Source organism: Peromyscus eremicus, chromosome 3, assembly GCF_949786415.1.
Source record: "Peromyscus eremicus chromosome 3, PerEre_H2_v1, whole genome shotgun sequence".
NCBI classification, from domain to species: domain Eukaryota; kingdom Metazoa; phylum Chordata; class Mammalia; order Rodentia; family Cricetidae; genus Peromyscus; species Peromyscus eremicus.
The window spans coordinates 11,592,842-11,610,529 of NC_081418.1; the positions used below are offsets into that span (position 1 = coordinate 11,592,842).

Consider the following 17,688-nt stretch of genomic DNA (forward strand, 5'->3'; position numbering starts at 1 on the left):
AAAGACCTTGGATAGGGGTACCCTCAGTTCCAAAACCACCAGAGGGATGCCCGACGATCGACAGGGAACTGTTTGTGCTGACTGGTTAAGGGAAAACTCACCAATCGAAGTAGCTGGTGTTGTGCGAAGTAATCCAGCAGCCAGGCAGATGGAAAGTGGGCAGTTGCAGATGAACCAACCTCGGTTCAGGATCCCGGTGCAGGGCACTGCGAGGGCCTGTTTGGTTATGGCACCAGTGTTATTTATTTGTCTGCATTATTTACCAAGCGTGAGAAAATACTAGGTACAACAGAACCCACTATAAGAATTTTTATTAGGGACGAGAAAGAGTGGAGGTGGATAGGCTTACCGAAAAGAAAGGTGGGCAGAGGGGGAGAGACAGAGAGGGAGAGAGGTGCACACTACCTCTGGAGAGAGGGAGAGAGCGAGGAGGGTAGAGCCTGCTTTTATAGGTCACCTCACGCATGCGTATATGGGCTTATGTGGCTATGCCACGCATGTGCACAGGTTATGTGACCACGGTGTGCATGGATTATGTAGAACGTAAGGCCCTGGAGTGATTAAGCATTTTACCTAACAGTGCATGCGTGGTCATGTGACTCCAGAGGTGGCTAGGCATAATAACAGAGTGTAGTCCAGACCCAGAAAGAGGATAAGGCATGCCTGATGCTATTTCATGTCACAGGCTAGATAATGGTCTTTAGTATGAATCACCACTTTCCATGAAGACGACAGAAAGAAATGAATTGTTCCTCAAAAAACCTTTGTATAGAAACCTTCAAGTTATAACCTGAAGATGACTTTGCCAAAAGAAGCACTACTTGCCTTTCTTTTTAAAGATTGGGCTGTTTTAATTGTGTATATTAGAGTGTTTACCTGTGTGTATGTGTGCTTGGTTCCTGAGGACCCAGAAGATATATCAGCTTCCCCTAAAATCTGAGTTATAGACAACTGGCAGTCACCATGTGAGTGACAAGAACCAAACCTAGGTCCTCTTCAAAAGTAGCAAGTGCTCTTAACCACTACGCCATCTCTCCAACTTCAATCATTCTTAACTGGTCATTCACCAAACACTTAATACTATGCTTATTATGTATCCCTGAGACCACTAAATCATTGTGAGATAATAACTCTCGGAGATGAACTCAGAAGCCACCAAAGAAAGTACTAAAGATAAATGTAAGTTAGGCTGGACAATCTAAGAACAAGAAAAAGATCGGACAGAGCATGTTGTAGTTAAAAACAAGTGCTAGATTCACGTAGACCTCAGTTTGGGTCCTGAAATTTTTCACATAGTAGTATTTACATAACTCAAATTCATTCCTACTAAATCCCCTTCTTTCTAAATTGTTAAAAAAAAGGTCCACTTTATTAGGTTAAATTCAAAGGCATGGTGTAAAACACAAGAATGACTACTGGAGTGGGTGCTCAGAAAAACATATATGGAGCAAAAGGCATGCATATAATTATTTCTTTCATGTATGATTGAAAGAAAGAACTGTGGAGAAAATACACAGAGAAGTAGATAGAGTGAGGGTCAGTATCTGGCAGATGCCCAGATCTTAGTCAATCCCCAGTAGCACTGAAATCCCAGAAATATAACATAATAAGTAGCAATAAAAGATGAAAGTCTGATGCCACAATGCCAGAATAGGTAAGTTAGCTTTCTGGGTACTCGGGTATATTCTGTTGATCACAGCTTATCTTTTGGATCCTATGTTCCTAAACTACAGTTCAAACCTCTGATCAAAACTGGGTAAAAAGTTTTGACCTTACCCAGTCTTCATACACTGACCCTTCAGCATCTGTCTCAGGCTTCTTTCCTATAAGATGCATCTGCTTGTAAAACGTATCCCCATGAGCTGCCTCAGACAGCTCCAGCTTCCCCACTTGAAAGAGCATTTCACTTTACACTGCAATTATCACAGCTGGAGATGCTTGATGCCATTTGCTGAATTCATGGGATGAAAATAAAAAGGGGAGAAATAGCTGTCGTTATTTGTATGTCTTTATGCACATGTGGGAAGCAGGGGATCTAAGAAAACTTAGTTTTTCACCTTTCCCCTCTATTCTGCACCGATTTTTGTGAATTTCTTACTTCTAAAACCACACATTGTCAAGCAAAGCTTTGAAAAAGGACTTCCCATTCATTCCAATTGCTACCTTAAAAATGTTACACTTGTGCTTTGAATGAGTCACTACACAGTGCATTCAAGAAAGGCAATCATACATCCTAAAGCTGACAAAAGACGCGGTATTCCAAGGATAATTTTGAAACTGTTGCAGGAATGGTATTGAAAACTGACCATTCTAGCAGCCACAGTTAGAGATGGAGAGGCCTGGCCTTATGCTGTGCCGCTCTGCAGGATCAGGGGCAAAATCACCTCCAAATGTCCATGATGAGCAGCCACAAAATGGACTAGACTAGAAACTTCAATTTTTGCAGTGCAATTACTCAGGGATACTTAATTCAAGATGTTTATACCCTTGAATGCCAAATCATAGACCATCTTCACCTCCTTCCAAAGATGTCCATTTCTAGTTCTAAAGTGGAGGGGCAGAGAGATGATTCAGTGCTTAAGAGTACTGCTGTTACAAACGACCCAGGTTGCCAGCACCCACACTAAACAGCTCACAACCACCTGTAACTCCAGTTCCAGAAGCTCTGACACCCTCTTCTGGCTTCTGAGGGTACCTACATGCACATGATGTACATACAGACACCAGGCACAAACAAGTACACATAAATAAATTTATTTTTAATTTCTAAAAGTTTTTAAAGCTTAGGTCTAAAGTGGAAAAGGCTTGTGATATTAAAAATAGTTATTTTTAATCCTTCCCAATCTACAGAAGACAGATCAAAAAAAAAAAAAAGTAAGAATAGAAGATAATTGTATAAGGATGATACATGACAAATTCTAGGTGAATAGAATGGAGATTCCCTAAACCCCTCAAAGATTTTTCTTTCACCATTCCAAAAGTTACCTTTTCCAAGATCTCCATAGGAACAGTAATTACAAGAGAAAGGTTCAGGTTTTGCAACATAAATTCAGACTTTTGTAACATGAACCACAAACTACGAAAGAGTACAATGCAGCAAATGTACGCCCCATGATCAGAGATCAAGCAAGTATTTCTGTTCACTAGAAAGAAATGTAAGGTTCTTACAATGTTTTAAATGCATACTCTAAACAGCAGCCACTCCTTTTGGGGGCACTTTTGTTTTCTGTTTGTTTGTTTGTTAATGTAGAGAGGGTATCTAGCTTGTAACATATAACAAGTGTACGCATGTTGTGGGAAAGGAGAGAGTAGGCACTCACAGCTCAAGCATGTCGCATTTTTGTTTGAAAATGCCTGCGTGACTGGGCTAGTGCAAACACAGGTACAACATCAAGAGAGCTCAGCTCTGGTGCTTGGGTAGAGAAGTCAGGTGAGGAGGCACTGCTGTTCTCTCTGGACCACTGTTTTAAACTGACTATAGAAATGGGTGCCTTAAATTGAGGGTTTCACACAAATTAGAACGTAGCGTGTTTTGAGTACCTTATGACGCAAGACTGTCTAATTCACTCCCAAGTGTTTTTCAGTATTCAGATAAAAGACTTAAATATTAGCCTCAAATATACTAGGTTACTTCAGAGGATTATAGCAATATAATAACACAGTATGGGGTGTGTGTGTGTGTGTGTGTGTGTGTGTGTGTGTGTGTGTGTGTGTTAACTCCCAGATATAGGAGAGGTAATCAGGTAAGATTTTTGCTTAAAGCTTTACTATATTACAAATGATTTCCACAAACTACGAAAGAGTACAGTGCAGCAAATGTACGCCCCATGATCAGAGATCAAGCAAGTATTTCTGTTCACTAGAAAGAAATAAGTGCTGTCAGAAAATGTAAATGCTTTAGTGTAATTTAAGTAAATGAAGTCTAAATTCTAAAGAACTGTTATGAGTCATATAGCAGTCATACGTATAGACTTAAGCCATTTAGCCGGAGCTCAGACGTCCACCTAATGTCAATACAGCAGTTACTCAGCCACAGGCCCAGGCCCCTCCCCCACTTACTTCTTTATTAATTTTTCAACAAGTGTTTACTGAGCATCTGGTGGAGGGCAGGCACTCTAACAATCTGCTCAACAGTCACAAAACCATTTCTTTATGTTAGACACTGAACTGAACTCTAAATTTAACGTTCACGATATGTGCACATGAAACACACACACAAAAAGTGAAGTGGCCAGTTAGCATTGAGGCTGAGATTTCAGTGAAGGCATCGGGCTGTGGGGAAAGTGACACGTAACAGCCTCAAACCCCAAGGAACTCGAGAGGACAGGAAACCCGGAGCAAATAAATGTCGTATTGAGTTAAATCACAGCGGAGGTCTGAGTCCTGGGTAGAGGTTATTATGGCCACATGTGGCATGTTTGGGTGTGTTCTCCGTTATCAAGCTTCTTTGACAAATTTTCTCTCTCAGTTATGCAAGAAAATCAGATTTAAAGATCTCTCTATATAATTTTCTAACTAGAAGTTTTTCCTTTCTCTCTTGACATTTTTTGAGATAATTACATCTCATTTTTAGAACATATTCTTCCTAAGACATCATTTAAAGGGGTGGAAATTCAAATGTTACTAAGAAAACTGTTCTCTAGGTGGGGACCAGGCAAACTGCACCACTTTCTCGCTCCGGCTGTGTCCAATTGTCCCAGTGGAGAAGGGAATAAACATTTTCTCTAAATATTTTATGAAAGGACACCAATTCAGGCATTTTGAAAATATAGCATGTTACAAAGCCAAACATTTCTCGTGTTTAAATTTAACACATTGTCTTTGTGTTATACTTCTTTTTCATATTTACATGTGTATGTACATGGTATACATGTATGTATTTGTGTTCTTGTGTGGAGGCACATGTGTGTGTGTGCAGATGCATGTGCACATATGTGTATGTGTAAGCCAGAGTTGACATCAGTCATCTTCCCTGGTCCTTACTCTCTAATTTGTATACTGAGGCAAGGCCACTCATTGAACCAGAACTCTGATTTGACTAGCTAACCAGCCGCATTTCTCTGGGGATCCCCAGTCTCTGCCTCCCGAGTGCTGGGATTCTAAGTGGGGAACCAGAGTGAACTCTGGTCCTCATGCCTGCTCAATAAGGGCTTTACCACTGGGCCATCTCCACAGCCTCCTGGGTTACAGTTTTATTTGAAATACAGAAAAGATTAGCTTGTTCTCTTGAGAAGCTCACAATATATTTGATTATGGGAGAGTAATTTTAAAATTCATACAGAAAGAAGTATGAGTGAGAAAGACAATGAATGCCAAAGAAAAGAAGCCGTATATGTATGTAGCAGGTTTTCTTTGGACTGCCAACCAGCTCCAAATAAAGACAAAGACTTGTTATTAGTTATGAATGCTCGGCCTTAGTTTAGGCTTATCCCACTAGCTCTTATAACTTAATTTAACCTGTTTCTCTTCATGTATGTTTTCCCTCAGGTGTTTTTACCTTTCTTTCATTCTGTATTACCTACTTCCCTGTTTCCTCTGTGTCTGCCTGGCCCCGGGAGTCTCCCTCTCTTTCTCTCTCGTTCTCTCTCCTCTCTCAAGCCTAGATTCCTCCTCCTACATATTCTCTCTGCCCACCAGCCCCACCTATTCCTCTACTGCCTAGCTATTGGCTGTCCAGCTTTTTATTAGACCAATTGGTTGTCTTAGGCAGGCAAAAACAAATGTAACACATCTTTACATAGTAAACAACTGCATGCACATTTATACAGTTAACAAATGTAACACATCTTTACATAGTAAACAACTGCACACACCTTTATACAGTTAAAGTAATGTTCCACAACACATGTGAAATCAAAGACAAGAACTGGTACTTCCAGTGGAAAACCAGGCATGGAGCAAGGAATGTGTGCTGGCCTAGAAGGATGTTTTTCAAGTGTTATCGGAAAGACAGAACATATCGAAGCACAGGGAATCTTGACTAAAATTGTACAGTGGGAAGATGGAGTTTCATGTGGTGGAAGAGGGGGACATTGAGATAGAGTCAGGGATTATGAAGTTGTTAGAATGAAAGGATGACATGAATCATATTACATAGATTTGTGAAACTCAAGATGATATGTGATTCTGCAGAGCACAGTTCTGGGGCATACCCATTCACTAGATGCAGAGCATCCTTAAATAAAGTAAATAAATTGAAATAAAATGAGATTACCCAAAAATTTGGATAAGTACTATATGCATGCATGTCATTATAATTTTTAAATGGTTCTCAAAACAGATGCACAAATTAGATGCTAAAAAAAACTAACCCCTGAACCTGGTAATGAGAACTAAGTGCCTCTGCCAATCCAGCTTGATAGATCACAGATCTTTTTCTCTTTCGTATATGTCTTTTTCTCTAAGAATACAAGTTACTGACATCACTTAGTACAACAGGAAAGTCACTCAGGCTTTGCAAAATGGGACAATGAGATGCTAGTGCTGCGCTGCCTTGCAAACATTATTAGGAGCAGGAGATATGGCTCAGTGGTTATGAGCACTTACAGCCCTTATATAGGACCAGAGTTTGGTTCCCAATATTCACTTCAGGCTCAAAATAGAAATTCTGGCACACAGAGAGGAGAAAAAAGAATAAATTCTTATTTTTTTTTTCACTTGGTTATTTCCAGGGACATAGAAACCCTTTCAGGGTGGTATAGGTTTGGAATTTCTAAGCAGCAAATAGATATGCTTGGTGACCTGACAATGTCCCTTGAAATCTTACAGTTCAACAATGCAGCCCCTCTGTGTGAAGAGACTAAGCTGTGCGGCAGTGGCTGAGAAGCACAGGGCAGCTTGACAATGGACCAGCGTTCTGGAAGAAGTTATTTATTCCCGTTGTGCTCTCTTTACACGAAGCCACAGAGAGTCAGATGCATGCACCAGGCAGAATAGAAATTAATTTGTTTTACCCATGAAAATTTAAGTTCCTGCACACTAAGCTACTGTACATACCTTTGACATGTTCATTCTCAAAGGCTGACTAAGATTTCTGCTGCTCTGCCTTTTGTATAAAGACGTTTTGTGTGCTTTTAAAAAGGCAGAGCTCATTTGATTAAGCAGGCTCTTGTTGCTGTCACTGCATTCTTCAGAACATGGGCTCTGCTACCAATTTTCATACACTTTGCAGTGCAGACTTACCAGGGCATCTCTGGGTGAGATTCCCCCAGCAGACTTCATCCTCTGTCCATTCCCAGTTTCCTTCATCTGCTTGCTTAGTTCAATCTTCTGGAACATGAAGAAGTGATCTAAGACAGAACAATGGGAAACTTAAGCCTCCTTTTGAAAAAGTCTTGGATATGTACTCATATGTTGGCTTTAACGAAATCTTTTCCCTTTTCTCTGTTTACCTATTTATGCTCTAATACATGGCCTAGACACACTAAAAATCATAAGTACCAATTAAGTTTGTCTTCAATTTTCAGTTTCCCTTTGAAAGCTGATATGATTGGTGAGTGTTACACCATCACATGTGTTCCTGGACACTCAGTGTTGTGCTGGGGCTAGAAGTCACATGGGAGGGAAGTCGCCGCAGAGACTACACCAGGGCTCTCTTTAGGAACAGACCTCTCTGCTGCACGTCAGCTCTGAAAGGCCAGATGCCTCCCACTCCTGCCTCACACAAGAGTGTGCTTCTTTTCTTGGATCTGACTCGAGATGTTCAGCTGGTGATGGCTTCCCAATGCTTGAAAAGGAGGGGCCCTGAATCTCTAAGAGAAATGGGATCTGTGGAGGAGGCAGGAGGAATGTGTAATGAACTCACTCCTCTGAGGTTGATGGTGGGGAGGGAAAAACCACAGCAAAGGAGATGGGGGAAATGTGCAAGCTGGGGACAGCTCTATAAGAAGCAATGCAGCAATGGAGAAGCCATGCTGAGATGGTGAGACCATTCAGAATTTACTTGGTAAAGCCATTTTCCACTTACAATAGGGATTAAAATTTCCAAAATACATCTAGAAACCCAGACATGCATTACCCTGAGCAAACATCTCTGTATTGTGGTTCCAATACTTGTTTTTAATGAGTGTGTGTTGGATTTTGTGAGACATTCAACAGCATCCCCAGCCTCTAACTAGATGCCAGTAGAAAGATGTTCTTACACTCCTATACCTTTTCATGGACTGCAAAATAATGTGTCAAAATGTAAAACTGCTTGCCCCCAAACCTCATTCCCCAGGACCCAAATGTGGAAGGAGAGAACCCACTCCCACAAGTTGTCATCTAACCTCCACACATGTGTGTGCATGCAAACACACACACACACACACACACACACACACACACACACACAAATAAATAAATAATAAATGCTTAAAATATAAAAAAGGTGTCAAGAATTCTTCTCAGATTCATATTTAATTGGTCTGGGTTATAATTCAAAATTAGTATGATTTTAAAGACCTGGGGTTATTTTAGTAAGTTTAATGATCAGTTTGGGAAACAATTAATGAAAACCTATTATGTGCTCAGCATTGCCTAATGAGAGTACAAAGATGAATGAATCATTTTCTTTGTTCTACAGAAGTTTAGGATCCAGTGAAGAGACTAGCACACAGTGACAGTCTTACAATGCACTGTGATCAGTTTCCTCAAAGTGAAATACAGAGCACATTGTCAGCACAAAGGAGGGCTTGGCAGCATAATGACATACATTCTTCTGAAATGTGTTCAGCACTTGAAAGTCTCACATTTGAGAACTAGACATTCATAACCATAAAAGATGTTAGATAGAAGGATAAAATCTCTAGTCACCAAGATTTGAAAATTAGAAGTTGAGACATAGTTTTTAAATTTGACTGTAATTACAACTAATAATTTATGCTCATTAGACAGCTGTTAAGTACAAAGGTGGGCCACAGAGTGGCAAAAGGTATTTGCCAAAAATATATTTAAAAATTACTCGTGTCCAGAATAACATGGACGTATAGGTAGATAGGTAGGTAGGAAGGTAGATAAAAGACGATACATATATGATATGTAGATACATAGAGATAGAGCTTGGCAGATAGATAGATGATTTCTGCAAATCAAATTTAAACATAAGTGAGACTGCAAAAGGCACTACTTACAATAATACTTCCAAGTGTTTACTCTGGAACTGTAATTACAGGTGGTTGTTCTCTGCCATGTGGGTGCTGAGAATCAAACCAGGTCTTATGGAAGAACAATAAATAGACAGTGCTCTTAACTGCTGAGCCATCTCACCAGCCCTCAGTATTTTGTTAATAAAAGCTTCTGTGGCTGTCTTCCTGCAGATACTTTCTATAGGAACTTTGTAGGTCATTGTAGCACCCTCTGTCTATAACTATATCATGTTAAAATGTCCTGGAAGTAGTACTCCTGTAGCAACCATCAATTAATGACAAAAAAAAGTTGTCCCATCCAAGCTGACCAGTGAGCTGTGGTATTATGCCCCAGTTCCCCTTCTTCCAATGGATCCTCAAGGACTCATTGAGACCGTGACCTACTTGTCCTCAGCAATCACTCCCTCATCAATGCATCCTGTTTGGAATTCTCTCCTTTTCCTCTTTTTTCAATAGCATGAACAACCATAGAAGCTTTATTATCTCTCAGATCATCTACTCACCTACTCAAACTTAAGAAATTTCATGCAAGCATACAATGTATTTTGATTGTATTCGTACCATATCATATGATAAAAACTAGATAACGTCTTAAGTGAACCAAGCAGCCAGGCATGCATACTGGTGTATATCTGAAATCGTAGCACCCAGACAGCTAAGCCAGCAGAATTGTGAGTTTAAGGCCAATTTGGGCTATGTAATCAGACCCAGCCTCAGACAAATAAAACAGCAGGCACTAACTATATCTTTTCATCAATGCATGAATAAATCTCACAAAATTTTAACCAAAAGAAAAATCAGTACCAACTAATACTTTACAATATCATCATTTAAATGAGCTTCAATATCAGGCAAAAACAGCATGTAGTTGAGGATGAATTACATTTCCCCTCCCAAAAGCTATGCCAAGTTTATAACGCTCCTTCCTCAGAATATGACCTTATTAGGGAAGAGAGAAGTTACCTAAGTTAAAATGAGTTCATTAGTGTGGACACCAATCCAATACGGCTAGTTTCCTTATAGAAAGGAAAGTCTGATCATAAATACAGAGTCACAGGAAGAGTATACTGCATTTGTTCAAAATTGAGTGATGGATCTATAGGCAAAGAGACATGAGATTTCAGGGGAGTTACCCCACCCAGAAGAGAGGACTGAAACAGGCTACCCTTCACAGTCTCCGGAGGAATCAAGCCTGCTAACCCTTGACTTCAGACGACTGTGAAACAGTAAATCTGTAATTTCAAGCCACCCATTGTGCTGATTTTGTTACAGCAGCTCTAGCATGCTGATACACTTACATCAGAGATTAGGATGGTGGCTGCCCTTGAGTAAAAACGAGAGTCAAGTGATAGGGACAGGAGCAAAGGAAGAGAAAATATACATCTTAATAGTCATGATGTGATAGTTGTGTGTTCATTGGTAGTGAAATAATTTATACTTTATATCAATATTATTATATCTCAGTGAAAGGGTTTTATAACTAAGCAGCCATTAAATCCAACACAAAAGGGTCACTATCTACAAAATGAGAAGGACAAGAGTCTGGTGGAAAGGGTAGAAAAAGCGTGCCAGTAGAATCAGCTCACCTTCAGCTCACTTCTAACCAGTGAGTGACCATTCTGACAGCTTATATGAGTAAAACCCTAGTAGGTGATCTCTGAGACGGCCCTCAGTTTGGGGCTGAGCTCCTACCTTTCTATACCTGCTCCTGCTTTTCCTCCACCTTGTCTCTTCACTCTCATTCTTAGTCTAAAATCAGATTGCTCCCTCCTGAATCAAGCTCATACGGTCTTGGCAGCACTATGGAATCTATAGAAGAAGCCTAAGAAAGCCTTCCATGAAGGCATGCTAACTCTTCAGGAAACCTAATAAGGAAGTCCCATTCAAAAGCCACTGTGCCTCAGTGTCTTTTCTCAAACACTTTCACTGTCCATGTTAGGGTCTAGTTGAACATTCCCCCACATGGTAGACTGAGTCCAGGACAAAGTGGCCCTGGACCCCAGCTGCTCCACTGGGCTGATAACCACGAGAATGGCTTCAGCATTCCTGCTTCTCATCAGAAAGTTAATTATTGACAGCCAGGGTCTCCTTCATTGCTTCTAATCATCTTGCTGTCTGGTGTTTGTAAAGAGTTTGTCTGCTCTAGCCAAAGGAGTTTGGCTTCTTCACCTCTGACCTCTGCTGTGGTCTGTGGAGGGAGATGACATTTTCTTCTTCTTAACATTGTCTTTGCTGCAACTCATCAGATAGGTTCACAGCCACTTAGTGAGGCTCCAGTTTTAAAATCAGAGCCATGTTGCTGTCAGTAGCTTTTGTGATCTTAATTAGTATTTACCATTGTGAACCTGAGCAGTGAAGGCGATGTTGCTTTACTGAAGGCTTCCTAAGAGCCTTATTATTGTCTTACCTTAATTGGAGTACTGAGAGAGGGGGGGGGGATGAACCAATTTAATTTTTTCTTACTATTGTCCTGTGATGTTTCTAAGAAATAGACTTGACTCATCTCTATCAAATGGGTCCTAGGAGGGCTGGTTGCCTTGGTACTAAAACGTACAACTAAATCCACTTGGAACTCAGCTCAGTACTAGTTGACTAACAAGCTACTCCAAAAACCACTGTCTTGACCTGAGGACAGATCAGTGTCTGAAAATGAAGAACTCGCTTTGCAGCATTCGAGGGAGAGAGGGATAGGGATTGTGCTCAGGAAAAGGCAGTGAGTCTTTAAAAAAAGTATTCCATCTTCCTGTTTGTTATTCTTTGCCCCGCTTAGTCTGGATTCTCTCATGCTGTTGCAATACAATGAAGGGTGAAGTGATTTATTTTTCCATGTCGAATGTGCTTACTCCCCTGGTGAGATCCCACTTGAGAAATAGCAAACTCCCCAGTTTTCCCACACTAAAGAACTATGCAATTGATTGTTAGATAATCGTGGTTCCAGTTCACTGGGTCTTAACTATCTCCCTCGTGAGTCATTTGACCTGGAGGCAACTCTGACTGTATCGGAAGGTGACAGAATCCATATACAAGTACCTCAGCTGTTCTGCCACTGCACGTCACGTTACTTCAGGACGGAAGGGTTTGCTTTGTCTCACCGCCCAGGCCAATGTCATATTTGAAACCAAGGTTCCAGGACAAGGCTACCCTCACAGCCACAGAGTGTTTGTCAGATACGCTTCACCTTTTTCTTCTAGAATCTCCTTTTGTTCTTTTTCATGCTGGTACAAACGTAGCATTGTGTATTTCAAACTAAGAATCAGGGTGCTTCTGACAATAAATTTGTTGGAGTTTATAAAGTATTCATTTGAAGGACTTTAAGGTGTTTTTATGGTTAAAGGATTTAGACATTATACTATATTTTGTTGTATATTTTATAGTTTAACAAATTTAGTAAAAGGTGAATTTTTATTAGGGAACAATTTCTACTAGGGAGATAGTTTAGTCAGCAAAGTATTAATTATGTAAGCATAATAATCTGAGTTCAACCCCCAGAAATCAGCACACTTGTAATCTCAGAGCTATAATCCTAGTGTTGGGGAGGCAAAATCAGGAGAATCCCCGGGACTGCTGGCTCCAGGGTCAGGGAGAGATCCTATCTCAAAATACACAATGGAGAGGAATTAAGGGAAATCACTTTTCTCTACCTCCGGCCTTCATACATGCATAAATATGTACACACAAACATGCATATATATGCACATACATACACATACATGAACATACATACACAAAGAAAAATCCACCAAAAGTATCATTTGTTTAGTCACCATACATTTTCAAAGACTTGTTGAAATACTTTCATTATTTTCCAACTATTTACCTTTTAAGTGTCTTTCACCTGATCTTCCTTGACTATTCTATTTAATTGTGTAACTTCTCATCCAAATTAAATCTGTACATATTTATGTGAATACAGCACACTTAAAAAGAAGAATAAAATTATCTGCCCTCACTTTCTCCAAGCACAGTCCACCACCCACACGTGGGCACTTCTTTGCTGGAAAACAAAGTGATCCATTTTTTATTATACCCCCTTCTTTCCTCATAACATTTTGACCAAACTCTGAGAGTTTTCTTATATTCATCTTTCAATACTTACACTGAATTTCTGTTTTTGCTATATCATTTCACAAAGATGATTCTCTGTGTGTTTGTGTGTTTGTATATACTCAGGCACAGGTGTGTGGGGATGCACATGTGTGGAGTCCAGATCCTTAGGTGTCGTGCCTCAGGAGCTGTCCACTGTGCATTTTAGAGGCAGGGTCTGTCACTAGCAAAAGTTGATTCTTGATCTCTGAACATCCCTTTTGAAGGCTTTCCCACCTGTCTCATAGATATCATATTTGTGATTACAGAGCATATGTGAATAGGTAATGCAACCATGTTATTAAAAATCTAAACTGTAAAATAAAAATATACCTCCTATCTTTGCCACCAATCTGTTTACTTTCCATCTCCTGGCCAATTTAGCCACTGTTCTTAGTTATCATTCTCGAGCTCCTCTATGCGTAGAAAAAAATGAGCAGATAACTTTATGGTCCTCACTCCTGTAAAATATAGCTGATCAAATATTTTGTTTTTCACACAAAACAATGCAACTTTTAGGTTTCCTTTCTAATAGGTCCATACTACACAGGGCATACATGTCCTCATTCTTCTCACATCTGTGTAACATTTTATTTGTTGTTAATGAACCCAACTGATGATGACTGAGTCATTTCCAAGTCTCTCTGTTATAAATAATACTTCAGTAAACACATAGCCTAACTGATCTGTAGAATACATTCCACCAATGGAAACTGCTTAGCCAAAACTTGGATACATCTGTAATTTTGAAAAAAATTCTGACCAGTTGTCCTCCTTTGGAAGTATACTAATTCTTTTTTTTTTTTTTTTCCGAGACAAGGTTTCTCTGTGTAGCTTTGCGCCTTTCCTGGATCTCGCTCTGTAGACCAGGCTGGCCTCGAACTCACAAAGATCCGCCTGCCTCTGCCTCCCGAGTGCTGGGATTAAAGGCGTGCGCCACCACCGCCCGGCAGAAGTATACTAATTCTTACACACAAAAGCATGACAAGAGAGAGTGCACCCAACCACAGCCTCATTAGTAGAGCATGTTACAAGTGAGAAATGATTTTGCTGTGTGTATTGGTTTCCTATTACTACTGAAACAAATCACCACAAAATTGGTGATTTGGAGAGACTGTGAGTTAGACTCTCTGGTAGGCAGATGTAAGGAGAAGGGCCACGGCTAGGTAATAAAGGTGGTGAGCTTCCAAGATGGTCGGCTTCTTCCTCACCCTTCTGACCTAAGACAAAAGCCTGGCAGCTTAAAACAAACGCCTTGAGTTTTTTTCTCCCTCCAACATGCCCTCTCCTGATAAACTCAACACGTTCAAGGCCAGATCAGGATCTATTACACAACAGTTACTGCCCAACCAGTTTTTCCATATTTCTGCAATCTGACCAACCCTAAATTAGGGAGGAAAACCTTTCAAGGCTTTAAAAATCCTCAGCCTTCAAGAAGAGACTGGCTTTCTGAGATTTCCAAGCCCCACTCTGCTTTGCAGAGACTCTTTTCTCTGTGAGTCTGCTGCACGTGTGTTTCTTTGCCCCCCAAACTCCTTTGGACAGCTGATTCTGTCTGCTGCCTTCTCCGCTGTTGAGATTTCTCCACTCCCACCTGTTGCGCTCAAGATTTTTCCTGCCTTTTAATTCTTTAACTGGTAGAGAAAATTAACCTGATCAAGACCCCTCTACTGTATTTTAAAGCTACTTAATTTTATTTCTGATGCTTCTGGAGGCCAGATGTCTAAATGGATTTCACTGGTGTAAAAGTAGTGTGTTGGGAGGGCTGCATTTTCTCCTGAAGGCCCCACTGAAGGACCCATTTCATTTCCTTTGCAGTTTTTAGTGCCCACCTATGTTGGCAGCTCCTTTAGAGACAACAGTGGTTAGCTTCATCTTCACCCAGAAACCAGAACCTGGCACCTCTGATCCTTCTCCAGCATTTCTGATCTGTGTCAGTAACTCTGGGCTCACCCATATAAAGCAAGATGGCGTTATGTCAGCTAAAAGCAATTTTAATTCCAACTTTAACTTATCTCTGTTGTCTGGCATAGCACAATCAGGGTCTTTGGCATTTGGGCTGTGAAAGTCTTTGAAGGACTATTATTTGGCCTTTGGAAGTCTGCATTTTTCTGTAATTTGAGTAATGTTGAGTGTATTTTCATATGTTTAAGAAAATTAGATTTTTCCTTATGTTAAAATAAGTGTTCATATCCTTGGAACATTTTCTAAGGGTTTTAAGATCCATTTTATATCCAAAATTTGTACATTATCTCAATATCAGTTGAAGGTTGCAGTATCATTTCTCACTTACGCTCTGATGTCGTCCATATTTACTGGTTTTGGAACGTTGTATGTGTGCACATGTGTGGGGTGCATGTGTATACGAGGGTATACATGCATGTGTGTGGAACCCAAAGATCAACCAGGATTCATCAAGAACCACCCATCTTGTTATTTAAGGCAGATATTCTCACTGAGACCTGGGGATCAACCATTAAGCTAGGCTACCCAGCCAGTGAGCCCCAAGTATCATCCTGTCTCCCCCTTCCCAGCACTGAGACTGCAAACCACCAGGATGCCCAGCTTTTTATATTGTTTTGGTTTTGGTTTTTGTGTGTTTGTTTGTTTTTCATTTTTCAATAGCCTTTAAACAGGATTTTTCCCACTCTGATATTAATATGCTCTTTTTATTTCTAGAACTCCTATGCCTTTGATTTTCCCACACAAAACTTTGATCCTTTCAAAATTTATCTGGGCATAAGTAATGAGATACAGAAAAATTCTTTTTTTTTTTTTTCAGTTGACTGAACAGTTACCTAACAATGTATATGTAATATCTTCATTTGTTTAAGATACCACCTTTAGCATTTATTAGGATGTAGTAGGTCTACTTATGAATATCTTATTCTACTGTCTTGGTTTCTCTACATGCCCATAAGTATCATGCTAGTAGTAATTTAACCATAATGATGTATGTCTATGAATCACCCAGACAGTGACAATCTTCTCCTAAGGAAAAACTAAAGACTAACAGTATGAAACAGAAAGTACACAACAGACCAGCAAAAGTGGAATAAAAATAAAGGTCACACAGTCACTGACTGAGTCTGGTCCCAAATGAAAATTCAATCTTCCGCTCCATCTTGAAGACAGTTACATAGGAGAGCAAGTTTATGTAGTGGAGAGGAAAGCAGGCTAGATAAGAAGCTGTAAACTGAGTAAAATTTCCCTCTTTGACACAGTGCCTGCACACCTAAGACTCAGGGAACATCACAGAAGAGTGGACAGAAAGACTGCAAGAGTCAGAGGACCAGAAGTCTGCTATATGAGGTTATGTCACCTACATATGACAGGAAAACTACATCCAGGATCCCACAACAATGTCTACCTAAACAAGAACTAAATAATAACAACACCAAAGAGACAAGCTAAAAGAGGAAATTTTAATGGGCTTCACCCATAGACAAAGAACCACAAGCAACTAATGATTGTCTGCTGAGAGAGATAGAATTAGTCTTTCGGGGATGAGCCCCCTAATTGGGTAGTCAATACCAAGTGGTCAGCCCTGAATTCATATACATACATGCAATGCAGGGTGTGTGTGTGTGTGTGTGTGTGTGTGTGTGTGTGTGAGAGAGAGAGAGAGAGAGAGAGAGAGAGAGAGAGAGAGAGAGAGACAGAGAGAGACAGAGAGAGACAGAGAGAGAGAGAGACAGAGAGAATACATCAATAATCAAAGAAAAGAGGGTCATGATTTCAAAGCAAGTAGGGGAGGGACATGGGAAAGGCTGAAGGGAGAAGATATGAGAAAGGTTTGAGAAAGGAAAGGGAAAGAGGAAATAATGTAATTATATTTTAATTAAAATTAAAAATTCTTAAGAAGAAAAAGTTTCCCTTCTCAGTTCATAGTTTCCATGGAGCTCTATCACTTCAGTGTAATTCTTCTGAGACATTTATTAAATACAAACCAAGATGTAATAAGAATAAACTGTATAGAAAGTTGTTTTAGAAGTTGTTCATGGTGCCAGCAGATGCATCATCAATAGTTGGGAAAGAAGTAGTTCAGATGTTCAGACCAGCTGCTCTCCAGGGCTTTCCAGAGATGGAGAAAAGGGACAGGATCAGAATATACCATTGTTTGAGAGCGCCCCACCCTCTATACTTAAAGTAAAGCCCACTTGCAAATATCCTACATACTATTGTATGTATAAGATATCTAACCAAGCATGGCAACACATCCTTGTAACCCCAGCTTTCAGGATGCTGAGGTAAGAGAATGCTGTGTGTTTAAAGCTAGCCTGGGCTACACAGCAAGGCTGTATGCCAAAAACTACAGAACAACTAGAAATAAATTTCAAATTTTTTCCTATGCCAATCATCAGAAACATTTAAATGCACGTATTATATATTTACATTGAGATCTCATTTCAAGGAGAAAAATTTTTCTATTAATTTTATATTGTCATGAAAATAATTAAGATGGTAAAAAGTTTAGTGA

General features: G+C 40.0%; 1 protein-coding gene across 1 annotated transcript in view; it reads left to right on the forward strand.

Annotated features, from left to right (window-relative positions):
* Grm3 (glutamate metabotropic receptor 3) overlaps positions 1-17,688 on the forward strand; it is a 97,248-nt gene that overhangs the window by 56,542 nt on the left and 23,018 nt on the right. The gene's annotated exons all lie outside the window — the stretch shown is intronic.